Raw genomic sequence first — 9927 nt, forward strand, 5'->3', positions numbered from 1 at the left:
GATCAGAGGGTCACTGCAGTCGCCCGGATCCAGTACGTATCCAGACCAGATGGTGGATCAGCACCTAGAAAGGACCTCTACTGCCCTGAAAGACAGCGGAGACCAGGACAACTAGAGCCCCAGATACAGATCCCCTGTAAAGACCTTGTCTCAGAGGAGCACCAGGACAAGACCACAGGAAACGGATGACTCTTCTGCACAATCTGACTTTGCTGCAGCCTGGAATTGAACTCCATTCTGTGTCTGATGGAGTTTCGGTTCCTTGCCACCGTGTTTAAAGCGCTATATAAATAAAGGTGACTTAACTTGACTATAATTGTGCTGAACTTGATATGGACAGAAATCATGTTGAACCGCACATGGTGTCAGGAACACAACTGGACACAGATGCAGGTATGGTGTGAGAATTTATTCAAAAAAAAATCCAAAAGAAAAACTCCCTCCAACTAACAAAAACAGGCCGGGAAATAATAGAAAAATGTCCAGCAGGAAAATAAGAGGCTTGAATGTCCTTTCGTAAACACCCGGCAGGGGGCGCCCGATGGCGCGGCCGCGTAGGAAGTGGAGGAGGGAGGAGAACACGAGAGAGCCCGTCACGGAGCAAACCAAAACACTTCTGAGGAGTATAGGGGTCCGGTCTAGTAAATGAGGGAGGGGAAAAAATAGAAAAAGCAAAACAAAACCAGTAGCAGCAGACAATGGCACGACAGAGCAGGACTAGACAGAATGACTACACATGGGCTGTAGTCGAACGACGATCTGGCACCGATTGGCGCGACAGACGGGAATAAATAGAGGAAGAGATGGACAAACATTGAATGCAGGTGAGTGGAGTCAAACAATTAGAAGCGGAAACTGTAGTAATGAGGGGGAGGGAGGAACGCCACAGATAGTTGCAAGACGAACGATCAAAACCAAAACAAACCACCATGTGCGCATGAAATGACGACATAAACAAAAACACACACCGAAAAACAGGGTGATCAGACAGCTGACATGACAGTACCCCCCCTCTGACGGACGCCACCAGGCGCCGCAGGAAGGGGCTCACCTCGTCGCCGGTAGAAGTCCTCGACCAGTGTCCGATCCAAGATGTCCCGGGCCGGGACCCAGCTCCTCTCCTCTGGGCCATAGCCCTCCCAGTCCACAAGGTATTGAAAGCCCCGCCCCCTACGTCGGACATCTAGCAACTTCCTCACCGTATAGACCGGGGAGCCATCCACTAGACGGGGGGGAGGGGGGGTTGGGGCAGATGGAACAAGATGGGAATGGAACACAGGTTTAACCCTGGAAACATGGAAAACAGGGTGTACCCGACCAAGCGTGGTAGGGAGCTTGAGCTGCACCGCCGCCGGACTCAGGACCTTGGTGATCCGGTATGGGCCAATGAACCTGGGTGCCAACTTGCGTGAGGCTACCCTGAGAGGCAGGTCCTTGGTGGAAAGCCATACCCTTTGACCACACACATAGCGGGGGGCAGGAGTCCGGTGACGATCGGCCGCTGCTTTGGTCCGCCTACTAGCCTGGGCCAAGGCCGCCTTAGCTTTCTTCCAGGTGCGTCGACACCGTCGGACAAAAGCCAAAGCAGACGGGACCGCAGCTTCGGGTTCCTGTGTGGGAAACAAGGGAGGTTGATAACCAACAGAACACTGGAATGGGGACATACCTGTGGCAGAAGCCGGAAGGGAGTTATGGGCGTATTCTACCCAGGACAGCTGTTGACACCAGGAGTTGGGATTGTGGGATGCCAGGCAGCGAAGAGTGCGTTCCAAATCCTGGTTTGCCCGCTCGGACTGCCCGTTGGTCTGGGGATGGAAACCTGATGACAGACTCGTAGAGGCCCCGATCTGCCGACAGAACTCCCTCCAAAACCGAGAGACAAACTGGGGACCCCTATCGGAGACCACATCGACCGGAAGACCATGAATCCGGAATATGTGATCAACCATCACCTGAGCAGTCTCTTTGGCAGAGGGGAGCTTGGGAAGGGGAATGAAATGGGCCGTCTTAGAGAAACGGTCCACCACCGTAAGAATGACGGTGTTACCCATGGATTCTGGGAGGCCAGTGACAAAATCAAGGGCCAAATGTGACCAGGGGCGGGAAGGGATGGGCAACGGGTGGAGCAGACCAACGGGGGGCGCATTGGAAGTCTTGTTCTGAGCGCACACAGAGCAGGCAGCCACGAACTGCCTGACATCCTTGGCCATGGATGGCCACCAAAATCGCTGACGGATGGCAGCCAGCGACCTCCGGACTCCTGGATGACAGACTAGCCTGGACGAGTGACCCCACTGGATCACTTCAGAGCGCAACTTGGTGGGAACAAAGAGATTACCCGCTGGACCCCCCTTCGGCACAGGACCCTTAAGTAGAGCCTCCTCTACTCGTCTCTCGATGTCCCAAGAGAGGGATGCCACCACCACCCCTTTGGGCAAGATGGTGTCTGCAGACTCCCTCCCCTCAGGAGCCTCGAAAAGACGAGAGAGTGCATCGGGCTTGATATTCTTGGACCCGGGCCTGTATGACAGGGTGAAATTGAACCGACCAAAGAAGAGGGCCCAGCGAGCCTGTCGGGAGCTCAGCCTCCTGGCCGAACGGATGTACTCGAGGTTCTTATGATCCGTCCAGACCAGGAAGGGCTGAGCTGCGCCCTCCAACCAGTGACGCCACTCCCCCAAAGCCAGCCTGACTGCCAACAACTCCCGATTACCTATGTCGTAATTCCGTTCTGGGGGACTCAGGCGGTGGGAGAAGAAGGCACAGGGATGCACCTTACCATCTTCGTGTGACCGCTGAGATAGGACCGCGCCCACACCGACATCTGAGGCATCCACCTCAACAATGAATTGACGTTCAGGGTCTGGAATAGACAAGACAGGAGCAGAGATAAAACGGGACTTTAATTTATCAAAGGCCTCCTGTGCCCCAGTATTCCACTTGAACAGTACCTTGGGAGAGGTGAGTGCCGTTAAAGGTGCAGCAATCTGACCAAAGTTCCGGATGAACCGCCGATAGAAGTTGGCAAACCCCAGGAACCGCTGCAGAGCTTTACGAGAGTCAGGAGCTGGCCACTCGGCAACGGCCCTTACCTTACAGGGGTCGGCTTTGATCTCCCCTGCCGAAACAACGAACCCCAGGAACGGAACCGACTGGGCATGGAAAACGCACTTCTCCGCCTTAACATAGAGCTGGTTCTCCAGCAGCCGTTGTAACACCTGGCGAACATGCTGAGTGTGTACCTGCAGAGATGGGGAAAATATCAAGATATCATCAAGATACACGAAGACGAATTGATTCACCATGTCTCTCAACACGTCGTTAACCAGGGCCTGGAAGACAGCTGGGGCGTTGGTCAGACCAAATGGTAAGACCCGGTACTCAAAGTGTCCCGTGGGCGTGTTGAAAGCTGTCTTCCACTCATCCCCCTCACGTATACGAACCAGGTGGTAGGCATTTCGAAGGTCCAGCTTGGTGAAGACCTTGGCTCCCTGCAATAGCTCAAAGGCAGACGACATAAGAGGCAAGGGGTACCTGTTCTTAATAGTGATGTCATTCAGGCCTCGGTAATCTATACAAGGACGCAAGGAGCCATCCTTCTTCTTGACAAAGAAGAAGCCAGCACCTGCAGGAGATGAAGAGGGTCGGATGAGACCGGCTTTGAGGGATTCATTAATGTATTTGTCCATGGCCTCTCTTTCAGGGCCTGAAAGGGAAAACAAGTGACCCTTGGGCGGAGAAGTGCCTGGGAGGAGCTCAATGGCACAGTCATAAGGACGATGTGGAGGTAACGAGGTGGCCCGGGACTTACAAAACACCTGGCACAGGTCGTGGTACTCCACTGGGACCCCCTTCAAATCAGCAGCCTCCACCTGTAAGACAGGACACACAGACACAGGAAAAGAGGCAGCACCCAAACAAGACGCATGACAAAACTTACTCCAAGACAAGACAGAGTTGCTCGACCAATCCACGTGAGGGCCATGTTGCACCAACCACGGGTGCCCCAGGACAATGGGAGCACTCGGGGATTCAAGAAGGTACAGCGTGGTTACCTCACGGTGATTGCCCGAGACTATTAGACTGACAGGAGGGGTAGCATAGGAGACAGTGGTGATCAAAGTGCCATTCAATGAACGGGCAGGAATAGGTTCAGGAAGAGGAATGACAGGAATCCCCCAACGGGTGGCTAGGGAGAGGTCCATAAAGTTGCCCTCAGCTCCCGAGTCAACCAGTGCTGCACAGGAGTTAGAAATATCACCAAACTGAATTGAGACAGGAAGGAGAGTGCGAGAGGAGGGGGAATGCAATAAAGGGGTAGCGCTCACCAGGATCCCCCTCTTTACTGGTGAGCCTTGACTTTTAACGGACAGCCTGCTGCGAAGTGACCGGACTTGCCACAATACAGACATAGCCCTTGGGTGAGTCTTTGCTGCTTCTGTTGCGGAGTGAGCCGAAGGCGCCCCACCTGCATAGGCTCCGGCTCAGTGGTTTCGGTGGGGGAAACAGGTGACGACTCCTCGGTCCTCCAGGGTGGACGAACTGCCAGGCGCTGACGGCGGCGGCGAAGGCGACCCTCGATCCGCAACGCCATATTAACGAGATCGTCAAAGTCCCGTGGCAAGTCCTGAGTGGCCAGCTCATCCTGGATGTCATCATCAAGCCCTGCACGGAACATAGCTCGACAGGCCCCCTCATTCCAATCGCAGGTCGCTGCCAGAGTCTTAAAATGAATAGCGTAGTCCGTTACTGAGCGACCCGCCTGACGGAGCCGTGCTAGCTGGTCAGCCGCTTCCTGACCTCTGGCAGAGCGGTCAAATAGCCTCTCCATCTCCTGGCGGAAATCCTTAAAAGAGGCGCAACAAGGGGCTTGAGTCTCCCAGACGGAAGTACCCCAGTCTCTAGCTTTACCAGTTAGAAGAGTCAATACATAAGCCACTTTGGACATCTCAAGAGCGTATGTGCGTGGCTGCAAGGCAAACACCACCGAACACTGGGACAAGAAGGCCCGGCAGGAATTGGGGTCTCCATCGTAGGGTGGTGGGTTATTGCATCGGGGCTCAAGCTCATGGCGAGGAAGATGGTGAGCTGCACCACCCTTTGCAGCCTCTCGTTGCAGCTCTTGGATGCGGGTGGTCAGCTCAGCCACTTGGTTGGTTAAGAACTCCACCTCCCTTGTGGTGTTCGTCAATCTGGCTTCGTGCTGGCCTAAAAGAACACCCTGCTGGGTGACTGCGGTTCTGACAGGATCTGCGCCTGCTGTGTCCATCTTGGCCAGATCGTTCTGTCAGGAACACAACTGGACACAGATGCAGGTATGGTGTGAGAATTTATTCAAAAAAAAATCCAAAAGAAAAACTCCCTCCAACTAACAAAAACAGGCCGGGAAATAATAGAAAAATGTCCAGCAGGAAAATAAGAGGCTTGAATGTCCTTTCGTAAACACCCGGCAGGGGGCGCCCGATGGCGCGGCCGCGTAGGAAGTGGAGGAGGGAGGAGAACACGAGAGAGCCCGTCACGGAGCAAACCAAAACACTTCTGAGGAGTATAGGGGTCCGGTCTAGTAAATGAGGGAGGGGAAAAAATAGAAAAAGCAAAACAAAACCAGTAGCAGCAGACAATGGCACGACAGAGCAGGACTAGACAGAATGACTACACATGGGCTGTAGTCGAACGACGATCTGGCACCGATTGGCGCGACAGACGGGAATAAATAGAGGAAGAGATGGACAAACATTGAATGCAGGTGAGTGGAGTCAAACAATTAGAAGCGGAAACTGTAGTAATGAGGGGGAGGGAGGAACGCCACAGATAGTTGCAAGACGAACGATCAAAACCAAAACAAAACACCATGTGCGCATGAAATGACGACATAAACAAAAACACACACCGAAAAACAGGGTGATCAGACAGCTGACATGACACTTTTCGGAAACATTTAATTAATTTAAATTGAAAAATTTGATCTGTGTAATCTTTGGAGAGCTCTAAATGGTGATGAGAGACAGACAATATACATGGGCTCACACACGTGATAATTGTTTATCTTTAGCCAGATTAGACAGGTTTTATGTTTTTAAACACCATTTGAAAATTTTTCACAAATGCTATATGCATTGGTGAGTTGTACATTTATTTTAAGCTCAGTAAAACCTAAAAGTGCATATTGGCATTTTAATACAAATCTTTAAAATGATAATTTTTTTATTGAACCATTCAAGGCTTTTTGGAAAGTTTTCAAAAAGACCACGTCTTCTTTTAAATCTGTATAACAATGGTGGGATTATGGCAAGGTGCAAATAAAACAGTTTGCACAGCAGTACACTCAAAATGTCACAAAAGAGTTAACCCTGACCTCGGGAGAGTTGTATGGAGCACTCCAGAGCATGGAGTCTGGAAAAACTCCGGGTATTGATGGGCTGACATTGGAGTTGATCTGCTGGAGGTGTTCAAGGACAGCTTACTGAAGGGTGGGTTGCCGTTGAGCTGCCGCAGAGCAGTGGTAACTCTTCTCCCAAAAAAAGGAGATCTCACTGAGATGAAGAATTGGAGGCCGGTCTCACTTTTATGCAGTGATTACAAATTACTTTCAAAAACATTGGCAATCAGGTTGGCTAAGGTAATGGGACAGGTGATTCATCCAGACCAGTCTTACTGTGAACCTAATAGGTCAATTTTTAACAACATTACTTTTATTAGGGACATTATACAGGTATCTAAACTACTTAATATCAAATGCGATCTATTGTCCTTAGATAAAGCCTTCGGTTTCCATGAATTTTTTTTAAGAATGCTACAAAATTCTTTATAGTGACATTGAGAGTGTGATCAAGATTAATGGTGGTTTATGTGCTCCATTCAAGGTTAATAGAGAAATAAGACAAGGATGTTCATTATCAGCAACAAATCATCAACAAATTAGGAAGAGGTTGGATGGGTTAAGAGTACCACAGTGTGATTTAATTTTTGTTTATCAGCTTATGCTGATGACATTATAATTATAATCAATAAACGAGGATATACATGTCTTATCGAATTTAATAGATGAATGTTCTTCAGCAAAGGTTATTTGGAAGAAAAGTGATGCTTTGTTATTAGGGGATTGGAATGATGGAAAACCAACTCTACCTGAAGGCTTATGTTGGAGTAGATGGGGCATAATATATATTGCAAAAAAAACTGGGATGGGATGTTACAGAAAATAAGAGGTCGACTAGACAAATGGAAATGGCTTTTACCTAACATGTGCTTTAAAGGCCGAACAATTATTGACAATAGCTTGGTGGCTTCACTTTTATGGCACAGACTGGCATGTATTGACCCCCTGTAAAACTGATGGCTGAACTTCAAGCAGTCTTTGTGGTTTATTTTGGGACAAACTTCATTGGATCCTGCAGAGCATATTGTATTTACCTAAAGATGAAGGTGGGCAAGGTTTAATTCATTTACAGAGCAGGATTGCAACTTTCCAGTTACATTTTATACAAAGATTTCTAGATGGACCAGTGAATGTAAGCTGGAGGGCAATCAGTGGCATCATACTACAGACTGTTGGTAATGGACCCCAAGAGTTTGAATCTCTCACAACTGCCTCTTTTTTATCAGAATCTTTTTAAAGTGTGAAGTTTTTTGGTTATTATTGGTTATTAAGGGAGCCTCTGTAACACAATGGACTGGCACAGAGGATTAGTGGAAACTGGTATTTATTGAAGGTAGCAGAATATAACAGTGAATGAATAGGGATTGGAGATTGAAGGAGGTCGTTGAAAATGGGTATAATAATAATAATAATTCTTTACATTTATATAGCGCTTTTCTAGATACTCAAAGCGCTTTACATAGTCAGGGGGTATCTCCTCATCCACCACCAGTGTGCAGCATCCACCTGGATGATGCGACGGCAGCCATATTGCGCCAGAACGCCCACCACACACCAGCTTACTGATGGAGAGGAGACAGAGTGATGAAGCCAATCAGCAGATATGGGGACTGTTAGGAGGCCATGATGGTCCGAGGCCAATGGGCGAATTTAGCCTGGATGCCGAGGTCACACCTCTACTCTTTCCGAAAGACATCCTGGGATCTTTAATGACCACAGAGAGTCAGGACCTCGGTTTAACGTCTCATCGGAAGGACGGTGCTTGTTGACAGTATAGTGTCCCCATCACTACACTGGGGCGCTAGGACCCACACAGACCACAGGGTGAGCGCCCCCTGCTGGCCTCACTAGCACCTCTTCCAGCAGCACTAGTTTTCTCAGGAGGTCTCCCATCCAGGTACTGACCAGGCTCAGCCCTGCTTAGCTTCAGTGGGCAACCAGTCTTGGGCTCCAGGGTGATATGGCTGCCGGTATCAACTTGCTGGATGGGGTGACCAGATTTATCGAGGACAGTGCCCAGAGTGGAGGGTGGTGGGCACACACCTCAGCGATGGTAAGTAGAGGAGATACTGATATTTCAGAGGTAACGCTGGAGAGAAACTGAGATCACGGGATGGATCTTCTGGAAGGGAGAGCGGGTAGATCTTCCCGCGAGGCACTGGCGCATCCAGAATCAGGTCTATGGCACAATCCCAAAGGCGGTGTGGAGGAAGTTGTGGGGCTTAGCGGTGGTGAGGGTCTATGAGTTTTTTTCATGAAACCTTTATTTTTTGTTTTAAGTATGCACAGAAAAAAAATATTGTGTTTCAGTTATTGAATTTTATATTTGGGCAAGCGAAATTGGCCATTTAAATGAGTAGGAAAAGTAAACTAGAGCAAGGGTGTAATGATGATGTGGTTATGGCTTTTAGGTCTTTACTCAAAGCTAAATATTATATAGGGTAAATGTAACTTGATCTGTTTCGGGTTATTTGTAGATAAAGTTTTTTTCAAAAATCAATCTCTCTCTCTCTCTCTGTCTCTCATGCGCGTGCATGAGCGTTTGTTGCATGAGCGTTTGTTGCATGAGGGTTTGTTGCGTGAGCGTTTGTTGGGTGAGCGTTGAGAGCGCGTGGTAAGTGTGAATGGTTTATGCCTGCTGTGGCGAAAAATTCCTTTTTCTTCTTTCAACTCTTTATTTAGTTGATATTTGTGGAGCATCGGATGGGGAAGTAAGGCTAACTTGGAGGAGGGGCTGGCCGTTAGCAACCAGTGTATCACCCATTCACTGGAAGCATGGCAGCCCAGAACACAAACACTAATTTAGATTCTCTCACGCGGCGCCACAGAGTCAAAGTGGTGTCCGCAGTGAATGTGGAGGAATGCATATTGGCCGTCGGAAATATTGTTGGTCATGACTGTATTTTAGCGGCATCTAGGAGGAATAATGCAATTGTTTTGTTTTTAAATTCTGTTGAGAAAGCAAACGAAGTAGTGGAGAGAGGTATAGTTATCAGCGGTTTGTTCACCCCGGTGCTTCCCCTCTCTACCCCCGCTAAGAAAGTCGCTTTGTCTAACGTTCCGCCGTTCATAAAAGACGAAATGCTGACAAAAGAACTGTCGCGTTTCGGAAAGATAGTCAGCCCAGTGAAAAAGATGTTTTTTGGCAGCAAATCAGACTTGATCAAACATCAAGGTTCAGGAGGTTCACTTACGTGATCCTGAAAGATAACCGAGACGAACTCAATCTGAATTTGAAACTCAGAGTCGATGACTTTGATTATACTGTTTTCGTTAGTACGGATGTGATGAGGTGTTTTGGCTGCGGGAAAACGGGCCACATATTACGAGTTTGCCCAGATAACAACGGTACAAATAAACGAGATGTTTCAGGTGAAGCCTGTGACCAAGTCAGCACGGATAATGTTTCTGATCCAGGGCCATCCACTAGCGACCAAACTGAAACACTTCCTCACTCACAGACTGAGGTGAATCAGGACAAGGCTGGGAAGAATCGGGAGAATGATTCATCTATCCCTGTGCTTGGAAAAGGTGAACCTAAGGCTGCT

The sequence above is a fragment of the Carassius gibelio genome, chromosome B10, assembly GCF_023724105.1.
Source record: "Carassius gibelio isolate Cgi1373 ecotype wild population from Czech Republic chromosome B10, carGib1.2-hapl.c, whole genome shotgun sequence".
Taxonomy (NCBI): domain Eukaryota; kingdom Metazoa; phylum Chordata; class Actinopteri; order Cypriniformes; family Cyprinidae; genus Carassius; species Carassius gibelio.